The 20,557-nt window shown below is 35.6% G+C and overlaps 2 long non-coding RNA genes across 2 annotated transcripts; both read left to right on the top strand.

Annotated features, from left to right (window-relative positions):
- The first annotated feature begins 44 nt into the window (after positions 1 to 44).
- LOC122143954 lies at positions 45 to 8,035 on the top strand. Its single transcript, XR_006159451.1, has 4 exons — positions 45 to 166; positions 255 to 320; positions 428 to 568; positions 7,925 to 8,035. It is a non-coding gene; the product is annotated as an uncharacterized LOC122143954 (long non-coding RNA).
- Positions 8,036 to 8,124: 89 nt separating this feature from the next.
- LOC122143955 lies at positions 8,125 to 15,549 on the top strand. Its single transcript, XR_006159452.1, has 4 exons — positions 8,125 to 8,222; positions 8,307 to 8,406; positions 10,461 to 10,546; positions 15,465 to 15,549. It is a non-coding gene; the product is annotated as an uncharacterized LOC122143955 (long non-coding RNA).
- Positions 15,550 to 20,557: the final 5,008 nt, after the last annotated feature.

The raw sequence follows: 20,557 nt of genomic DNA, 5'->3' as shown, positions 1-20,557 counted from the left end.
TACACGAAATTAATCTCAGGTGTTTTTCTTTTGCCCATGCTTACTCTTGTGACGTAGTGTGTGACGTTCATCGACTGATATTATTCAAATCAAAACGTCCAACTGATTTAACGGTCACTGCCGATCGAAACGTGAAGAAATCGGGATTTTCAAGAGTGAACTCTAGGTGAAGTTAGCGAAATAATATAAAATATATCATAACAATCGTAGCCAAATTAATATATGTTGTTTTTAACGTTACTTAATTCCGAAAGGATTTAAACTATCACTTGCTACGTTCGCTGAATTTGGTGTCAGAAAAGGGACGGTGGATTTATACCGTTAGTTATCTTTTTTTTTTCTCTCTCTCTCTGTTCTAAAATTGCATGTACATTTGTGTAGCTACTCTTATGGTGTCCCAGAGATAATATCTCAGATTTAATTGCAGATGACTCTTGAAGACCCGCATGAGACCAGGGAGCTGGAGGATGAGCTGTCTGTTCATTCACCGAAGCAGCATAATGTCCGCGCGTGGAATGCGTTCATTTCTATAATATGCCTGGCTTCGGTAACACTGTCTCTGTATGAGGTAAGATGTTCTCACGTCTGTTAGTTTGAGTCAGTAGCTGAATGTTATAGTGAAAAGTTAATGTTTTTAAATGTGTTTTAATGACTTTACACCAAAAAGAATCGGTTCCTCGATTCCGAGGTGTTCGAATCGAAAATTAGAATCGATTCCTTTAAAGGAAATCGGCTCCTTTTCAGTTAGTTCGTCTGTCGCTCGCTAACAGTGATGAGTATATAGATAGATGTTCATTCAACCTGCAAAAAGATTTATAAATACTCTTCAAAAATAGGAAAATTAATTAAGGAACAAATGACTTACTAAAACAAATACAAATAATGATTAAAATGTAGTCCTGCATTTATTTTTGTATTACTCCCTCCCTTTATTATTTTCTTTAAAACTGTTTTTCAGTCTTTATTTTTTTAAACGTATTCTTATATTTATTTATGTGTTCATTTATTTTGTTATAACTTCATCCCATGTGTATTTATTTCATATTTAAATATATTTAAATATTACCATATTTATTTATTACAATATGTTTATTTATTCATTCATTGATTTCTGTTCCTTGTATGATAATTAGTGTGGGCTGGTCTTGCTAACTATTTATTTTCCTATCATTACATTTATTCATTAATTTATGTTTAATATCTGCAGGTTTGGCCCGCTACAGTCTTAATTTCTGATGTTTTGTTTCAGTGAATTTGTTTGAAAATACAAGCTGTTCTTTTATGTTGCATATTTCTTCTAGAACTCTGTCATGTATGTCAAGCTGAAACATGCTTGTCGAATACCATACAACTGAAAAATATTGATTAGTCTACATTTTTTTCCCACATTAAAAGGGTCATATGATGCGATTTCAATTTTTCCTTTCTCTTTGGAGTGTTACAAGCTCTTCGTGCATAAAGAAGATCTGTAACGTTGCAAAGACTAAAGTCTCAAATACAAAGATATATTCTTTATCAAAGTTAAGACTCTGCCACGCCCCCCTGAAACGGCTTGTTTAAACACGCCCCCACATCTCTACGTCAGTATGTGGGAAGATTTGCATAACGCCACCCAGATGTTCACGCAAAGAAAGAAGGCGTAACTTTTATTCTCGCTGTTGCCGCTAGGGCCATTTCATTGAGAAGCTTTGTGTTTCATTATGAATGTGAATGTCATGGCTAGAGCTGATCCGTGCTGGTCACTGAGGAAATACATCAACTTCGCGCTCACCGAGGAGAAAGCTGAGTCCAGCCCGGGGTCGTCACATGTGGTTGCCGCGAGCGCCGGCCGTTCCTCATTATAGCCGCTGGCTGCCGCTCACTCAAGCTAAGGGCCGTTCCTTACTAGAGGTGTAAGAAAATATCGATACACGTGAGTATCGCGATATTTTGTTGGGCAATACTGTATCGATTCTCAAAAATGGAATATCGATAAAAAAAAAAATGTAAAAAAATCATACAAGATTTATGGCAGTTGTTTCGTTTTGAGTTTATATCCCGGCCGCTAGAAGGCAGTCTTCGTCTCTCAACAAATCCTGAGTGACAGGATATACTAGCATTAAGGCACGCTACTAATGTTAGCGTTAATATAGTTCGCTGCTAGTAATAGAGGAGGAAAGAATTGTCCCAGTTAGTGTTGTCACGGTACCAAAATTTCAGTATTCGGGACCGATACCAGTGAAAATCCATGGTTCTCGGTACCAATTTCAGTACCAAAGCAAAACACAAAAATATGCTAATTAAAAAAAAAAAAAAAAACTTTTTATCAGTAAAAATAAAACCAATGCCATTCTTTATACTTATTTACAATTGTGTTTAAAGTTTTTCTACAAGTAATATAATTATGAAAAACAGTAAACAAGTTTCACCCAAATTTAATTTGTATTTAATTTAATTTGTCTTTTAATTAATTACATTTATTAAAATTACATTTGATTTTGCTATTAAAATTAAAACATGGAAGAAATATTGTGTGATTTACTTCTTTAAAAAATAAAGTTTTATTAATTTTTCGAACAGTAGTAGCAGTATCACATACATTCTACTAAATAATAGTAATATTTCTAGCACAATGCCTTTATGTAAAAATGAACTTTTATTTTGACGGGTTACATATATATATATATATATACATATATATGTTATATATATATACACACACACACACACACACACACACACACACACACACAATATATATATATATATACATATATATGTGTGTGTGTGTAAATTCATTTTCTGCCAGCAGGAGGCGCTTTAAGAGCGGGAGAGACACAGGATTCTCCGTAACGGCTGCTTGCTGAGCTCACAAACGCTGCCTTATCAAGCATTACATACAAAATGAAATGAAAATGAAATCGGTTTCCTTCTGAAATACAGTGATTTAAAAACACCCGCATCGGTTTTTGATTTTGAAACGTACAGTGCTCATGTTTATTCAGTGAAGTCAAAGCCTTTTGGAAAATCTATTTGTGGTGGTCAGTTTTGATATTGTAATAAATCAATGTGTGGGAAACCCCGGGTTGCCGTGAATACCTTTAAATTGTCACTGGTTTTACTCAAATGAAACGGTAAAATGCTTGTGAAGTGACTCAGAATAGTTCTGTTGATGTTGTTTATGTATTAATGTCCTCATTGAGATGGCAGATGCTGAAATTACTGCAAGCGTCACGCGCTTCAGTCTATGTAGTAAACAAACCTGCACGGCATTCATTCATTCACACAGAGACGCGCAGATCATGCAGGATTCATATTTCAACCAAATTTTGTGGCTTAACATTTACAGATATTGGTCCATATGGAGATTTGATTTGATTAATTTATGCTAACTTTGAGAAATTCCGTGACTGTCCATATTAAAATGTAAGTTTCATTTTCATGACTGGATTTTGAGATTTTGTCCGCGTTTTCTGCTTCGCGGAAATCATAGCGCTGTATGCGTCAAGAACCGGGTTGACCAGGTACTCGGTACCACTGGTACTTAAAGAAACCTGGTGCCGTGACATTTTAATTTTTTTGGTACCGACTTGGTACCGAAGTACCGGGTCTTTAGACAACACTAGTCCCAGTTCCTGTTTCAGTGTACAAAGCTGAAGTGTGCCGTCATTTGGGCTTTTGTGGTAACGTCCACCACAGGACCATGGCACGGGTGCTGCCTCGGTTCCGCCGATTGCCACGTCCCGTGTGAAGAGGCTCGCACGGGGCGCAGCGGGTGGTAAGGTCGCCGCGCGGCTGCAGCTTTCTCTCATTTTGGGGCCGTTTTGTGTAGTTGGGGCGGTGCTCGCATCGCGGTCTCGGTGATTCCATGCAAAACATAAATACAAACTGAAAAACCTGTGAAATCCAAGTGGAAAGGTTCAACATCTGTATTTATTTTATTGTTTTACAATTGTTTTGTTTTCTTTAGGAATACTGTAAGCACTTTATTTTTTCATTGATATTAAGCAGATGTAATTATTTTGTTCAGATCAAAATGTTATGACATTTTATACGAATTATACATTTAACTAAAGGATCCTACTAGCACTTTATTTTTCCCCCCTTTACTCGTACTGCACAAAAAGTGTTGTTTCTCCGATCACAAATCGAAGGCGATTCATCTGGCGTAACATTTCCGTCAGATGCTTGAAACATTTGGCCCATCACAACGCACTGGATTGCTGGCCAATCAGAGCACACCTCACTTTTCAGAACGATGAGCTTTGTAAAAATCCACACGTTTCAGAAGGCGGGGCATAGAGGAGAAACAATAATGTACATTATGTGGAAAATAATGTTTTTAACCTTAAACCACATAAACACATTTCATTACACCAAATACACAAAATAATGTTCTTTTTAGCAGCATCATATGACCCCTATAAAGTTTTGCACCTAAAGCTCAAAATACAGACAAATGTCAAAAGCCCAGAGTCTTGGCTTTTCCTGTCTGCTGTCCAGGTGTCCGCATTGCCCTGTGCTTGCCATATTTTGTGTCTCATTCCATCCCTGATGGACTTCTTTACATTTTTTTTAGAATTCAAAAAGCAAATTATATGTAATGAAAACAAATATTCAAATTGAGCTTTTCTTGATTCAGGCATTGCTTGTATTAGTGTTGTCAGAAGGATTAGTGCTTCAGTACCAAGTCAGTACTGAAACTATGCGATGATATCAGCCAATCTGCAGGACTGGTGGTACCGAGTACTGGGTCGATTCAGGTACCGCTGTATTGGAGCCAGTCACAGACATGTCAGTACATGCTGCTGCCAATCAGGCGTGTTTTTAGAGCATGCTTTAGAGTTCTGCATGCTCGCAAATCCTTTCATTATAATCAACTAAATGTAATCATAATATAAATAAGCAGATATTGTGCATTGTAGATGACTTCAATGATTATAATGGGAGTTTTCACAAGAGTGCAGAACTCAGTAAGATCACACTGAACTGAAGTGATTGACAGCATCAGTGATTATAAAAGTCCAAAATCCAACACTTTTTGCTTACTTTTTGTATATAACCCATTCAAAATTAAAAAGTTTTATTTTCCATGCTGCTGCCAAGTACACACTACATTTTTTTTTTCAGAACTGTCAAATAAGGGATTAAATCCAAAATTGTGATGACAGTCACATGATAACTAGGGAAAGAAAAGGAAAATAAGGGACAATCGTGGTTTTTCATAGAAAAATAAGGGACAGAATAAGGGACACACACATAGGCCTATATTTATATATATATGTACACACACAGGTATATATCTTTTAAATTTTTTTTTTGTTTGTTTTTTAATGGAGTCTCTTATGCTCATCAGTGCTGTATTTATTTGATCAGAAATACAGAAAAAAACAGCAATATTGTAAAATATTATTGCAATTTTTAATATTGGATACTTTAATTTATTTTATGTGATGCAGCACTGAATTTTCAGCATCATTACTCTAGTCCTCAGTGTCACATGATCCTTTAGAAAACATTCTCATTCTGATTTATTTTCAGTGTTGAACCTGTTGTGCTGCTTAATATTTTTTGGAATCTGTGTTCCATAAATAAAATAAAAAGTAGAAAAGAACAGAATTTATTCAAAAAAAAAATAGTTTCTAACAATATCACTTTTTATCCATTTAACACATCCTTGCTGAATAAAAGTATTATAAGAGTCTCTTTAAAAAAAAAAAAAGAAAAAGAAAAAGAAATTTACTGACCTTAAACTTTTGAATGGTATATTTACCACAACATTTTCATTTTGAATAAATACTGTTCTTTTTAACTTTTTATTTATCAAAGAATCCTGAAAAATATCACAGGTCCCAAACAATATTAAGCAACACAACTGTTTTCAACATTGACTATAAATCAGCATATTAGACTGATTTCTGAAGGATCATGTGACACTGAAGTCTGAAGTAATGATGCTGAATATTCAGCTTTGCTTGGTGGTGCCCTTGCTCCAAAAGCTATAACAAAACATCCTTTTTTCTTTAAAATGCTTACATTAATCACATTTGTTATATATTTTTTAATCAAAGTGGAAATCACTTTACTAAATAATGTTAACTTAGCTGACTGCTTCACTTCCACTTTAAAGCCTCCCTCGAACGGCTATGTTCACAAATCAAACACTTGTTAAAAAAGAGTTATTCATTCTCGATTTAGAGTTTGTTATTCGTATGGTTTAGGTGGTCATACGGCATATGCCTTAAATACAGGACAAACTGGGTTCTGTATAGCTTTCATACGGAGCACGTCTTTGTTACCTTAAATACGGGTGATTCCATATTATACAGAACGGTTAACAACCCTAATGATAACCAAAGCAAGAGATGGGACAAAAAAAATCTGATATGTTAAAATAGATCTATATAATGGGTTTCGTTATTCTTTTCACTTGACCTTTTTAAAAGCTGTGTTTACTTAATTGAAAAATATTTGAATGCTACATACTTATTTAATGTGTTATGTACCTAATTATTATTAGCATTAATAATGACCTCATTTATTTGTTTTTTTTTTTTTTTTGGAGTTTTTGTTTTTTTTTTTGTTTTTTGTTTGAAGAGATAGTAGGTGGTGGCCAGTTGCATAAAAGGCTCGGACTCACTAGTTTTACATCTGACTTAGACTTATTTAGACTAAGACTTACTTAGACATCTACATTTTTATTTAAGACTGGGGCCAGTTGCATTAACAAAGCCAATATGTTAAGACTGTGTCTTAAGAACTAGTTTGACCAATTAGTAGCTAGCCAAGAGGTAGTCAGACTTAACTTTTTGGATTCAAATCAGATCATTCTCCCTTTTTATAATTGACTTTAAAGGAGACATATTATGCCCCTTTTTACAATATGTAATATAAGTCTCTGGTCTCCCCAGAATGTGTCTGTGAAGTTTCAGCTCAAAATACTCCACAGATCATTTATTATATCATTTTGAAAATGCCTAGTTTGAGTGGAAGCAGAAACACGCTGTTTTCGTGCCTGTCTCTTTAAATGCAAATGAGCTGCTGCTCTCCGCTCCCTTTTCCAGAATAGAGCTGCATCATTACAGGTCGGACCTGCTAAAAACATCTGTTTTGGTTATAATTATCATGTTTAGCGTGCTGACATCATGCGTTTTAAACCATATGAGTTTAAACTTTTGATATACGGTTTTCTGAGAGCACACATATGAAGCACATGGACAGAAAGTGGCTGTCACAGCATGTGAGTACTAAACTAAGTTCTCTTTCACACAGAAGTGTAAGTTAAAAATAAACGAGTTACAAAAACAGTCGTATGTGAAGGTAAACTGCTGGGAAATAAATCACATGTTTGTTTTACATCTTTACGTACAAATTTACGTTTGTAAATAAATCAATAAATCCACTGCTCTCTTGTCTCTTCTGAGGCTGGGACTCTAAATAGTGTTTTGTGCTCGTCTGTGCAGCCAAACGCAGAACAGTTGGTATGTTTTGCTCAAACTTTCACCATGGCATTAGAACTGTACACAGTTGTCGCTTGTGAAATCAAAATAAATTTACAGATTAAGGGGGGCTAAGACTCGGTACTTTTTAAGGACTATTTTTTTTTTTTTTTTTTTTTTTTTTTTATTTTTTTTTTTTTTCCTTTTTTTTTTTTTTTTTTTTTTTTTTTTGATTCATACCTTTTTTTAAGTCGGTTACATGAAAATTTATATTGGCCGTTTTCTTACTTGAATCTGCAAAATATGACTCGTTACCCCTTGGCTAACCGCCTGTTGGTCAGACAAATTCTTCAGACACAGTCTTAACATAGTGGCCAAGTTAATGAAGCTGGTCCCAGGTCTACACTAGGCTTTTGAGTAAAATGCAGAGAATCATTCTACTTCTACAATTTTTGATGTTAATGAAATAATATAACTAATCATTCATTTGAATTTTCTTTTTCCAGCTGTTTTTCAACTCTACTGTCACAGGGATCATCTTCACAAGATACTTTCTTGATTCTGATCTTCATATTTAACATCATTTCACGCTTTTACATTGGATTACGAAACTCATGGAGGTGGGTGGTTATAACAGACCCTAAAAAAGTCCGGAAGAAATACCTTAGGACATGGTGTATTTACTGGATCCTCTTGTCAGTTTACCCCTTGAAACAATAACAGTGGCTTTCTCTAAGTTTAAGTTTATGCAGTATTCATATGCCAATAGATGTCTGAGAGTGTTCAGATTGTTTGGTATAATATGTAAGTTATTTATTTATATACGTTAAATAATTCATTATATAATTCAGATGTATACACCTGCTAATGGTTTTTGTATGATTCTAGCCATGTTCAGTAAGGAACCAGACACCAACAAACTTCATCTTACAGCTTTCAAAGTGTTTTCCATCATGGTCCTATGTATACAAGCCTCAGCATGCCTTTGGTAAGCCCGATAATTGGACAAGTATTCTACTCAATGGGTCCTTTTCATTGTCACTTATAGATAGTCAGAATTTAGAAGTCAGAAGCAAGAAAGAGCTTTATTGTCAAGTATGTTTACACACACACAAGAAATTTGTCTTGGCAACAGGAGCTTCCAGTGTAGACATACAGACATAGTGCAGACATACATGATATTGCAGACATACATAGGAATTACACAGTAGAAATGAAATATAACAGTAATAGGAGAAACACAGAAAATTAAATAATGCAGTATAATACAGGAGTAGAAATATAGAGAAAAAAACATAATTGTTTTAATGAATGTACAGATGTTATTTACAAGTGTACAGTTTATGAATTACAAAGTAGAAAATTTTCAGATATAGTGTATAAATGTGTCAGTTATGATGGACAATGTATAGTTCTGAAAGTTTTAATTGTTCAGGCTAAATATAGCCTGCGGGAGAAAACTGTTCTTGTGCCTGGCTGTTCTAGTGGTCGGTGATTTGTAGATGGCAACAGTTGAAAGAGAGAGTGGGCTGGGTGTGAGGGGTCCAAAGGGATTTTCTTAACCCTTTTTATCACTCTAGAGGTGTAAATATCTTGGAGGTTGGGCAGGGGGAACCAATAATCCTCTCAGCAGTCCTGACTGTTCGTTGTAGTCTCTTGATGTCTGATTTGGTAGATACTGTATACCAAACCAGAAAGTTATGGATGAACACAGGACAGACTCAGTGATGGCCGAGTAGAACTGTTTCAACAGCTCCTGTTGCAGGTTGAACTTCCTCAGCTGGTGAAGGAAGTACAGCCTCTGCTGGGCCTTTTTAGCAGTGGAGTCAATGTGATTGTCCCATTGTCCTGAGAGATTGTGGTGCCCAGGAGTCTGAATGTCTCCCCTGCAGCCACAGTGCTGTTCATGATGGTGAGTGTGGGGGGGCAGTGCAGGGGGGTTTCTCCATGAAGTCAACCATCATCTCCACTGCTCAGATCCAGGTTGTTGTGACTGCACCAGACAGCCAGCTCTTTAACCTCATGTCTGTAAGCAGACTCATCTCTGTTGTGTATGCAGCCTGTATTTGACCGTAGTGTCATCTGCAAATTTCTGGAGTTTGACGGATGGATCTTTTGCAGTCCACTCGTTTGAAACACCGTCTGGGGCTGAAGATTTCCTAGGCTTTGTTTTTTGAAAACACGGCTCACGTGTTCCCACACAGATCATAAATGCAGGTTGAATGGCAAAGAGAGGGGAGGATCGGGGGGTGCAGGGAGGTGTTGGTTTGTATGTGTGAAATACAGATCAGAGTGGTTGTGGGGTGTGAGTCTGGGCTTTTCAAACCTTGCAGGTAAAATGCATTTGGCTCTGCCATTTGTTATCCTCTAGATACAGGGGGGGGATGGTTACTTGAAGTTTGTGATGTTCTTCAGGCCTGTCCAGACAGATGTTGGATCATTGTTTTTTTCAGCTTATCAGAGTAGCTACTTTTAGCCACTCTGATCTCCCTTGTCAGTCTGTTTCTAGCCTGGTTATACAAGATTTTATCCCCCAATTTTTTTAGGATTCTTTTTTGGATTGTTGAGGTTGTTTGGGTTTCAGTGTAAAACAGTTTTTATTTTTTGAATGATAGGAATGTGTTCACAGAAACTGATATATGAAGTTACAGTATCTGTGAGCTCATATAGATTGGTGGCTGCAGCTTCAAAAACACTCCAGTCAGTGTAGTCGAAGCAGGCTTGTAAAATCCTGCTATGCTTCATTAGTCCTTCTTTTAACAGTCCTTAATACAGGTTTAGCTGATTTCATTTTCTGCCTGTAGGTTGGTGATTGGTTGGGTGAGTAAGGTGAACTAGACAGTGATTAGAGAAGCACCAAAGCTGCCCGTGGGACAGAGTGTTATTGGCATGGAACTTTATTATTTTCTTATCAGGAATGCCAATATTTTTTTCTCAAATTGTTAGAACAGAATAATTGTTAAATTTGTTTTTATTAATGCCAAGATATCTCATAAAGAAAACATTGCACAGTTAAAAAGTAATGTTGTGTTGTCCCTTCAGGTTTCATCAGGTGTGTTATGCAGCTTATGCTGGTCATGTAAGGTATTGTCCCAAAGCGGAGAACTGGTTGCAGCTACTGCCAGAATGTAAGTTTCTTCCCCCCGGTTTCATTCCCAATAACACAAAAAGGCCATTATGTTGAGAGATCAGCAAAACTGTGTTAAACTGTTTTAAAACTGCACTATAAAATATTGTGTTGGTTGAAATTAAATTATTAAGCAATTAAAAAAAAAAAAAACCTGTATTCACATTGGTTGTTTCTTGCTTTAACCCTATTTACTGTGTTAAATGCCGTGTTGCATGGTTAATTTTTCAACGAATTTGTGCAATTTGCTTGTTGGTAATAAACATTTAAACTGTTATCCATTGTATTTTATGTTGTTGGGTATCACAAAATGGAATAAAATATGAAAAAGTAGGTACTATCTTACAGCGGTTTGCAACGATTCTCCTTTCCCCCACAATGCATTGCATTACGTCACATTGGGGAGAGAATTTACCAAAGCCCGCCTTGAGAGCATTGAGAGTGACTAGAGAGACGAGTAGTAGATGAGAGTATTCAGATAGCGACCAGATTATAGATTACCCTCTGGAGGCGCTAAGGGTTATTTTTGGGGCCTGGAGAAGTTTTGTCATGCCCTGACATTTGTGCTTTTTTCAGGTTTCTTATAAATATCTAAATGGCTAAAGTCTAATCTCACTGTAATCAGCACAAACTAGGCTATAATAATATGTGAGCAGCATGTATGTACATGATTGTGTTTTTAAGAAAAAAAAATGTTATGCGTGGTTAGTGAAAAACTAAAAATGTTAAATCCACTTGAATAAGGCAATAAAACACATACAGAAAATTGGTTCCCAGGAATTTTGAGAACTGGAGCTTGTAGCCTAGAATTTTTTTTTTCTAAATGATGTGAAAAATCATCTTGTTTACTCACTTACAGAAACAATATATTGATTTTAAAATTTTCTAAGACACTTTTTGTTGGTAAAAGTCATATGCGAGTAGGCGTCAACATATCATGAATTCACACCTGAGAAGACAAAGACCTGAATAATGAGCTGCATATTAGCCATTCAGTCACCCCTATTCTGTTGTCACTGAGAGGGATGAGTTACAAGAAAGAATGTGCGGACAAAAATAAATCTATATAATTTTATGTTTGTAGTTTATTTAGAATATATTTAATTATCCCACAACATAATTAATAGTCACTTGTGAGTGCAGGTTTTAAAACAGTTTATTAGGAACAATCAAAGCTGACTTTCAAACTGAATTTTTTGCATCATTACTCCAGTCACAAAATCCTTCAGAAATCCTTTTAACAATCTTATTTTCTACAAAAAAACATTTATTCTTATTATTATCATCATTATTATTATTATTATTATTATTATTATTATTATATATTAATGTTGAAAAGAGCTGAGAATATTTTTTTTTAGGTTTTTTTTAGGGGGGATAAAATTGAAAGAACAGCAATGATTGTTACATTTGGTACAGTTACATTTATTGTTACATTTATATTATTTACATCAAGCTTTTTGAATGGTATAGTAGTGTATATTGTTATTGAAACTTCATAATATTTCACTTGATTATACATTTAGTCAGGGAATTATAGTTTGGAAAAAGTCTAACTAGTAAAATGTTTACACGTTATGTGAAAACTAGTACAAGTATATAAATAAATAAAAGAGACTTACTCATGTTATGAACTCTGCTGAATAAAGTGCTTCATTCTTTTTTCTGAGGAAATCCAAATCTCAAATCCTCAACCACATCACATCTTTTTTTGGGTGTGAATTATGTCTTATTCCTCTCATCGCGAAGCAAACAGTAAAATAATAAAAACTTGAAGAACAATCTCGCAGCGTTGTCTTCTGTTGTCTGGGCGTATTCAAAACAAGCCGCGCGCTTTCAGTGAAACATTTGAATCTCAAAAAGCGCGTTCAGCAGGGCCGGGGGGGCGTGGTCGCATTAGAAGATAATGAAGACAGAAGACAACGAAAAACGGACATCGCGTTGTTTTCATATGGATTACTTTATCACAGAATATTTGTTTTCGGCAGCACTTGTTTAGTTTAAAAGTAGACATGTCAGGCTTTCTATAGATATCTCTATCTCATGTCTCTTCGTTGAGTATTCACTGAGTTACAGTTCATTTTAATGACGCATTTGTATCTGAAGATCAGCGCAGACAAAAAGGCTGCAGACAGCACACCTTGTTTGTTATCTTTATTTTATAAGTGCACAAAGTTTTGTTATTATTATGTCTGTATCCAAAAAAAAGTATACCCTTTACAGATTTGATTGGTGTATTGCTCTTATCTGTACGAAAGTGTAATTTAAGTTCTTTTCGGGGTTATCAGGAGAAAATACCCCAAAACGCGTATACGCGTTAATCGACTCCAGAGGGTTAATAGATAAATACATAGATATAGATAGATAGACAGACAGATAGATCGATAGATAGATATCGACCAACAGCGACCAAACGCACTCACTGCCCTACAGCACCAGCTTTCCAAACGCAGTTTCCACACAAGCACAGCCAAACGTAGCGACAGACACGCGGCTACGTTTGCAACAACATTTTTTACCAGAGGAAGGGATAAACGCTTAGAAACACCCATATAGCTAGCATGATGCCTTCTATTTCTAGATGACAAAGACAAAGTTTACCAGTACGACACTATGACAAAGGTTACTGGTACTTATCTGAACTAACGTCATGATCACTGCCACTAGATATAAAGAAAAACGTTTATTTTTCACTCTGTGCTATCCAATTGACAGTAAAAATATTTATATGTGTGTCGTATTGTGCACTGCTGCTCGTAGACTAGCTCCAGTGCTCATTGCTGCATTGCTAAATGATAGCAACTCACCAGGACACTTCACCAACTCTCCACTCATTCTCCTCGGACCATGCAGTTTTATCGCAACGTTACATTGTCCTAAAATCTTTTTTCAATGTGTACCACTTGCATAAACACTGCGTCCGTAGGCAGTATTATCCGTAGGGGCTGTCATTGTTGTTTTTACTTCCTGTGTGACGTCGGAACTCGGAGTACATTGATCTAGTACGAGTTCACGGGTGGGAAGTCACGTGTTTGACTGCCGTTTCCAGTGCACTTTCACGGGTTTAAGGTTGGAAAAACACGGGTTACGGGTTGCCTGGAACGCGCATCATACTAGGCTGAGGCTACCTTTCCTCCACTTCTCCCCAATGTGACGTCATCACCGAATTGCGTAAAAAAAAACCCGTTAATACCAAAAACTTAAAAAACTGGTCTTTTAAGGCCATTTTTTGCAGACATTTTAAAAATGATATACATATCTTGAGTGATTTATGTACCCATTAATCGACAGTGGTGTGGTTTAACCTGCAACATGGGCTTTAAGCTTGATCTGTACTATTCACATTTATTCATTTATCAGACACTTTTATCCTAATCAACTTACAAATGAGGAAAAAAACAAGCGATTTACCTTAAGCAGGCCAAATAAACATGATAAGTGCCCGTAATACAAAGTTTCAAACAGTTGTGTTTCAGTAGAATGCAGTGTTGTGATCTGAATCTTGGAAAAGATACGTTTTCAGCTGTTTCTGTAATGTTCCACTGATGTTTTCTGTGAATTGTAAAATCAGGGAAATTCAAAAGTGAAGAAAAAATGTGCCTTGTTTCAATGTATGTATTTTTTGACTCTACTAAAGCATAAAAATACCATAATGTGTGTGCAGATATTGAGTAAACATGATAAATTCACATACTTTTTTTTTGTAGAAAAAAATTATTCTGCAGGTTGTTATTTTTTTTGAAATATGTGTTCTGCTAAATGTCTGTTTTTGTTTTGGTCTGCCTGGTTTTACCCAATAGTACTTCAACACCCCTGTTTCACAGAATATTTAGCCATGGAAGTACTGAACACAAACTGGGTCAGAGATGGCAGATTCTACCCAATTCAAAAAAAACTCAGATAAATCAACTCATCAACTTGTGTAAGGTCCTCATTCCTGTTGAGTGACCTGGTAACCCGCGTGAGCACCGGATCTGAGGAGGAGGGGGCGGTGGAGACAATAGCCAATACTCTTCAATATTTAGAATTTGGTCTGCGGTACACATTTGAACCACTAGCTATCAATATTATATACTGCACTTTGGATTATAGATATATTTTGTGCTTTGTTAAATGTCCGTTTAAGGGATAGTTCACCCAAAAATTTAAATTCATGTCATTATTTAGGTCTCACCTCCATGTTGTTTCCAAACCCATAAGACCTTTGTTAATCTTCAGAACAGAAATTAGGATATTTTTGATGAAATCCAAGAGCCTTTCTGACCCTGCATATACAGCAATAAAAACTGAAACATTTCCCAGGCCCAGAAAGGTAGTACGGACATCGTTAAAATAGTCCATTTTGACAGCCGCGTCAGCGGTTCAACCTGTAATTGTATGAAACTATGAGAATACTTTTTGTGCTCAATTTAACAATTTCTTCTCTTCTGTGTCAGTCTTTGCCACATGTTCAAGAGAGTACCATGATGCATGCGTGTGATGCTGCTGATGCATCTCTCTTAGTTCATTGTCTCTATACTCTGGTTCCAATAAGTAAGGCTGGGCAAAAAATTGCATGTCATCCTCTCTGTCAAAATCTTATTTTGATATGTTTACGAAGATTGTTTTATGTACAGAGTATGTCGTTCTTCTGCTTGTAAACAAGGCGAAGTGCATCCGGTTCTATGTCAGAACACCAGCTCTTGCGTCAGCAGCATCATATGCATGCATCGTAGTATGACAAAGTAGTATGTCCAAACCCTTGCATGCTATTCTGCTACATACTCAAAAGTTTGTACTTTTTCTTCACAAAAAGAGTATGTAATTTTAGGGCATAGTATAAGTAGGAGAATTGGGATTGCACTGTCGCCATAAATCTCACTGTTGACTCTGATATCTTTTTGGATCATGTTAATTATATAGCAAATTTATTTCTACAGTTTCAACCAATTCTACAGGAATTACAGACATGGAGTTCTATGCTACATCACTTTACTGGTCAACTATCACACTGTGCTCCATAGGGTGAGTACTGGAAATGACATGTCGCTACATGTCTACCTTACCTTTTATTAATTCTGTTTTTTTTTAATTGTTTGTCTTTTTCTTTGCGTTTTTAAAAAGAATAAAGATTTGCCGTTGCAAATCATATCATCTTTATAAACTATAAAAAAGCAGTGACATAAAACACAGTTTTTAAAATTTAAAGTTTTATGTGCAAGTTTCTGTTTTAACACCCACATCTCAAAATACAAACAAAAAGCAGTGGACAGAACCAAGTCCCTGCCTTACATCTTTTCTTTTCTTAACATCTTTTCTTTTACACAGTTTTTACACTTATTATGATGTAAGTCATAATGCGTAAGAAAAGATGTGACGCTACTTCCGTTTCATGGTCAATTTAATAATGACAAGTATAGTGGACAGATGTTATATTTTAGCCAAAGTTGTCCCTTTACCCCAAATGAGTGTTAAAAATAGACTGTTATAAAAGGTGCTTGTATGTAAGAATTTTAATGGATTCATTCACTTTTTTATTGCCATAGCATAGTGCCCGACCATTAAATACTGTGTTACTTTGTTATATTCTCTTGTGCTTGTCATAAGAGATTATTTTTATTATAGTTGTCTAATATATTGAACAGCTATGGAGATTATACATGCCACAAAATTGGAAGAGGCCACAGTTGCATCATTTGTGATGGTGCTTGGATGGCTTTCCTTGGGGATCAGCATGTCTAACATGAGCTCAGTTATAACCAACATGGTTACACAAAGAGGAAGATTCTACCATAGAGTGGATGCTATTCTAATTACATGGTTTGTAATAAGAAGATTTAATTAATCCGTCTGTCTGTTTTTCTGCTAGTAACTTCATCCTTATTTTCCCCTTTTAATCAAAGAGAGACAAATGGGATTATCAGAGGAAATCAACAAGAGTGGGGTGCACAAACATTATTACAATCTTTGGTTCCATCAGAAGGGCCGCAACATTGCAGGATTTATGGATGATCTTCCATTTGTCCTGCATTCAGATGTTTCAAGTTGTTGTTACAAAACTGTGATTGAAAATGTAAGTCATCTAATGAATGAACTGAGGGCATAATACATAATAATAAGAATAAGAATAATAATGTGTTGATGAGATTACACAGACTTTTGATGTAGTGGATGTCTATCATTCTAGGCTAAGTTGTTCAGAAAAACAGAAGATGGCTTCAAATGTCTATCATTCTAGAAATTAAAAACCTGCACAATATAGTCCCGGGACAAATTCTGGTTAAAACTGGAGAAATTCATCAGAAAATGTATTACATTCAGCAAGGACTTGTACAGGTATGCCTGAATATCTTCAAAGTCAACTGGGGACAATGACTTTAGTTTTTTAGTTTAGTTTTTAAGTACGCGCGTTTTTTTGAATATCATTTTGCTCTATTTTTCAGGTTATTGGTAAGAATCCTGGGAATGAGATTGCAAAACTGTACCTGGCCTCATTGTTTGGAGAGGTATGACACTCAGGGACCCAGTGTTCTCAGTGTGTTTACCACATCTAACAGGGATTGAACAAAAATAATGCGAACACCTGGGAAATAGGCAGTTTTTTATTTAGAAATAAGCACTATTTGCCTTTAAATACACATATTCTTCTTAGTGTTCGATGGTCCCTATCCTTCACTATTCAGTTTGCAATCACATATCTTCTTTGCTGTTGAAGTTCAAAGTAGCAGAATATAGAACAACAAAAAGATTAATCTAAAATAACCCCCTTTTTCATCACTATAGCCTACACACATATGTAACCCCTAAATTAAGGGTGTTGACATTAATTGGTCCCCCAAACCCTGTGATGTAGATTTACTACATAAATAAACAGATCAAATCATACATATACAAAAATATACTAAAAGTTGTATATTACTAAAAAAACATTTTAGTCCGAAATGCTTGTTTTCAAACTGAAAAACATATAATTTGAACAATAACAGTCTCTTTTTGTTAAGTGATGACAAAACAAATTGCACAATTGCAGTAATGTAAAAATTTGTTTTTTGTGTTGTCTAATAGGCAGGACGTGTACTGTTGAATTGTGTGGTATTGATTTAATGAATGCCGTTTTTTTGTTGTTTATTTTGTGTATTTTCATCATTTGTTTTTATTTTTAGGTCCATTTGCTGTATGAAAAATCCCTACGGAAATGTTACAATGTGTGCATTAACAAAATGTGAAATTGTCATTTTGGACGCGCAAGGCTTTGCTTTTACTCTTTGCCGACTACCCTGAAGGTTACTAGCATTTTGTAATGCTTTGAGATTTATGATGTGTTTTAAGATATCATTAATATTGCAGCACACTAATGGAGGTTTCGAATCTGGTCCCATTTTTAGATTAGGTGGCCTGACTACCTTGTACTTACATCAGAAACAATGTACTTATTGGGTTCATATTGTATTATAAAACATCTTTTGCTGCTTTGGTGGGGATACAGGTAAGGTTAGGGACAGGTTTTTGGTGGTATGGTAAGTGTTTAAAGGTGGGTTAAGGGTGTAAGGGATGGGGTCAAACTGTGTAATTATAAAGGTAATTACAGAAATAATTTACAGATGCAATTACATGCAGGTATTTTTCAAATATAAAGTACAATGTAAAAACATGTATGTACACAATAAGGGCATTGTATCAAAGAGATTAAATTTAAATGTAAGTACATAGTTACGACACCTAATATAAATTGGTAAATGTCATATCTTTTCTAAGCTGCTGTTGAGATTTCCAGAGCTGCCAAGAAACGGCTTCAAAATTTCAGGGCATCCCGTACAAGAAGCATGTGCATATGGAGTTGCCTCTGTACCCACAAAATGCTGTATTTGAAAAAGGACCAGAGCACCAACCTTGAAAGTAGTGACTGAGTGCTTTGGCTATTTTTGAAATAGAGCCCAGTGGGGTTTTTTAATAGATGTACAGATGTAATAAGTATGACTACAACTAGGGCTGGGCGATATATAAAAAAAAAATTGTATCTCGATATTGTCAAAATTTTTACAATATTCGATATATATCTTGATGTTTGCATTTGCATTTAAATAATAAAAAAAAACCTATGATTTTCTTTTGGCCCATTAAAAAAAACACACAAAAACAAAATTTACGATTAAACAGCTAATTTTAGCAGGTTAAAAAAATCTAGACCAAGTGATTACTTGCTGCTTTTTATTAAATGAACCACAATGTAGGCCTATATGTACCTGAAGTGTGTGCGAAAACAAACAAGTAGAGAAGTGTGCATTCTGTCAACTGGTTAGTGCATGCAATCACAAATTTCAAACTATGCAACTGGGATAAGTGATTTTATTTAAATTTTTTACAAAGTTTTTTTAGCTAAGAACACAAGTATGTGAAAACTGTTCTGAGCAGGTTTTAAGAGAAGCTCTGTGGCATGAAACTGTTGTTTCCCACTGACACTAAAAAACCCTCTTAGATGGGGAGCACATAGATATTTCTTATATTATAAATATATATATAAATGAATACCAAAGACTTTTGCACTCTCTCGTGTCTGTATTGGGAAAAACTGGTAAAATATACAGTTTTTTAAATTCCCTTAATAGTAATTTCCAAATGGCCATAGCTTGTTTCTCTATTCAAACATCAGCGGTCAGAGTAATTGCATTTATTCATCGATCACAATCACAAACAATGGCAGGTCGGGATCATCATGACAGAACCAAAGGACTGGCTGAATGACGCTTTCATTAGATCCGCTAAAACTCCAGCTAATTAGGTGTTTTCAGATCATAGTCAGTGGCGCTCCACATGAGGAGGAAGGAAGCACGGCGCATGGTTTGCTTCAAATAAGCAAACACCGGGAAGAAAATGTATCTCTGTAACAGCGAAAGCTCTGATGTAGGGATGTTAAACTCCTTGTTATCTGAGAAAACCGCTCTCATGAAAGTCTGCCTAGAAGAGGGCGTGTAGAGCAGTTCGCAGTTACATGTTCCTTTTTGGACTGGTTCGGCGCATTCTTTTGGGAAAGTATGCTTGAATGTTGAAATATATTCGATATTCCCGATATGTTTCACATTTTACAATCGTCGTCAAAATACTCTGATATTATCGCTAATATTCGTGTTCACAGTCGGCCGAGCCACTAACTCTACAATCGCTTTTGGAGTAGACAAACGGAGCAGAGGATTTTTGGGAGCATCCTTGGAATACGGTTTTAAAACCGCGCCCATCAAATTGACGCTGAGTATTGGAATGTATGGTATGCACTGTATGTGTATGTTGAATGTTATTTCTATTTTATATCGTACTTACTATGTCTGTTTCTCTAGTCTTTTTGGAAGAGAACTTTCCACCCGGAAAGTTGCTTTTGTAAAAGTCTGGACGGTTCTTTTTCTTCTGGTGCATCACGTTTCAGTTTTCTGGAGATATGGGTGGTTTTTTCACCAGCAATTCACAGAATCCAAGAGTATGTTTCTGTTTGATTTTAGAAATAGATAGATTTGATTGAGACGGTTAACAGCATTACAGGTGCTCAGGTCTTGACGGTGCCAAGATAAATTAACAAAAACACTTGAGTAGAAAAAAGTGTAAAGTAGAAATGTAGAAAATGAAGGAAAAAAGACAGACGAGATGTAGAACAACGAACAATCAAAACTATTTTAATAAAAAATTCTAGGTCATTTAATTAGTTGGTGCATAAATTTGCACAAAGGCTTGTGCTTAGACTTTTTAACTGTTTTGTCTAACATGAGTAATTTTTTTGTCGTTTGCCTGTTAGAGCTTTTCAGTGAAGGCTGGCTGGGTACCATTACCTCGCCAGTGAATGTCCTTATTTACATTGTTGCTGCATTTGAATATACGAATGAATCTTCGCACTGGAGTGCTTATGGAAGATGGTAGGTCAATGTTTAATGTGACTATGTTCTTTTTGTAATGAAGACAGCATTTAAAATTCAACTTTTAATTTATTTAATCAATCAATCAATCCTTTTTTTGAAAACTTCAAACGATTTTCATTTGATGCATCAGA

This window comes from Cyprinus carpio, unplaced genomic scaffold (assembly GCF_018340385.1).
Source record: "Cyprinus carpio isolate SPL01 unplaced genomic scaffold, ASM1834038v1 S000006541, whole genome shotgun sequence".
In the NCBI taxonomy this organism is placed as follows: Eukaryota; Metazoa; Chordata; class Actinopteri; order Cypriniformes; family Cyprinidae; genus Cyprinus; species Cyprinus carpio.
This window is presented reverse-complemented; position numbering and strand designations above follow the sequence as displayed.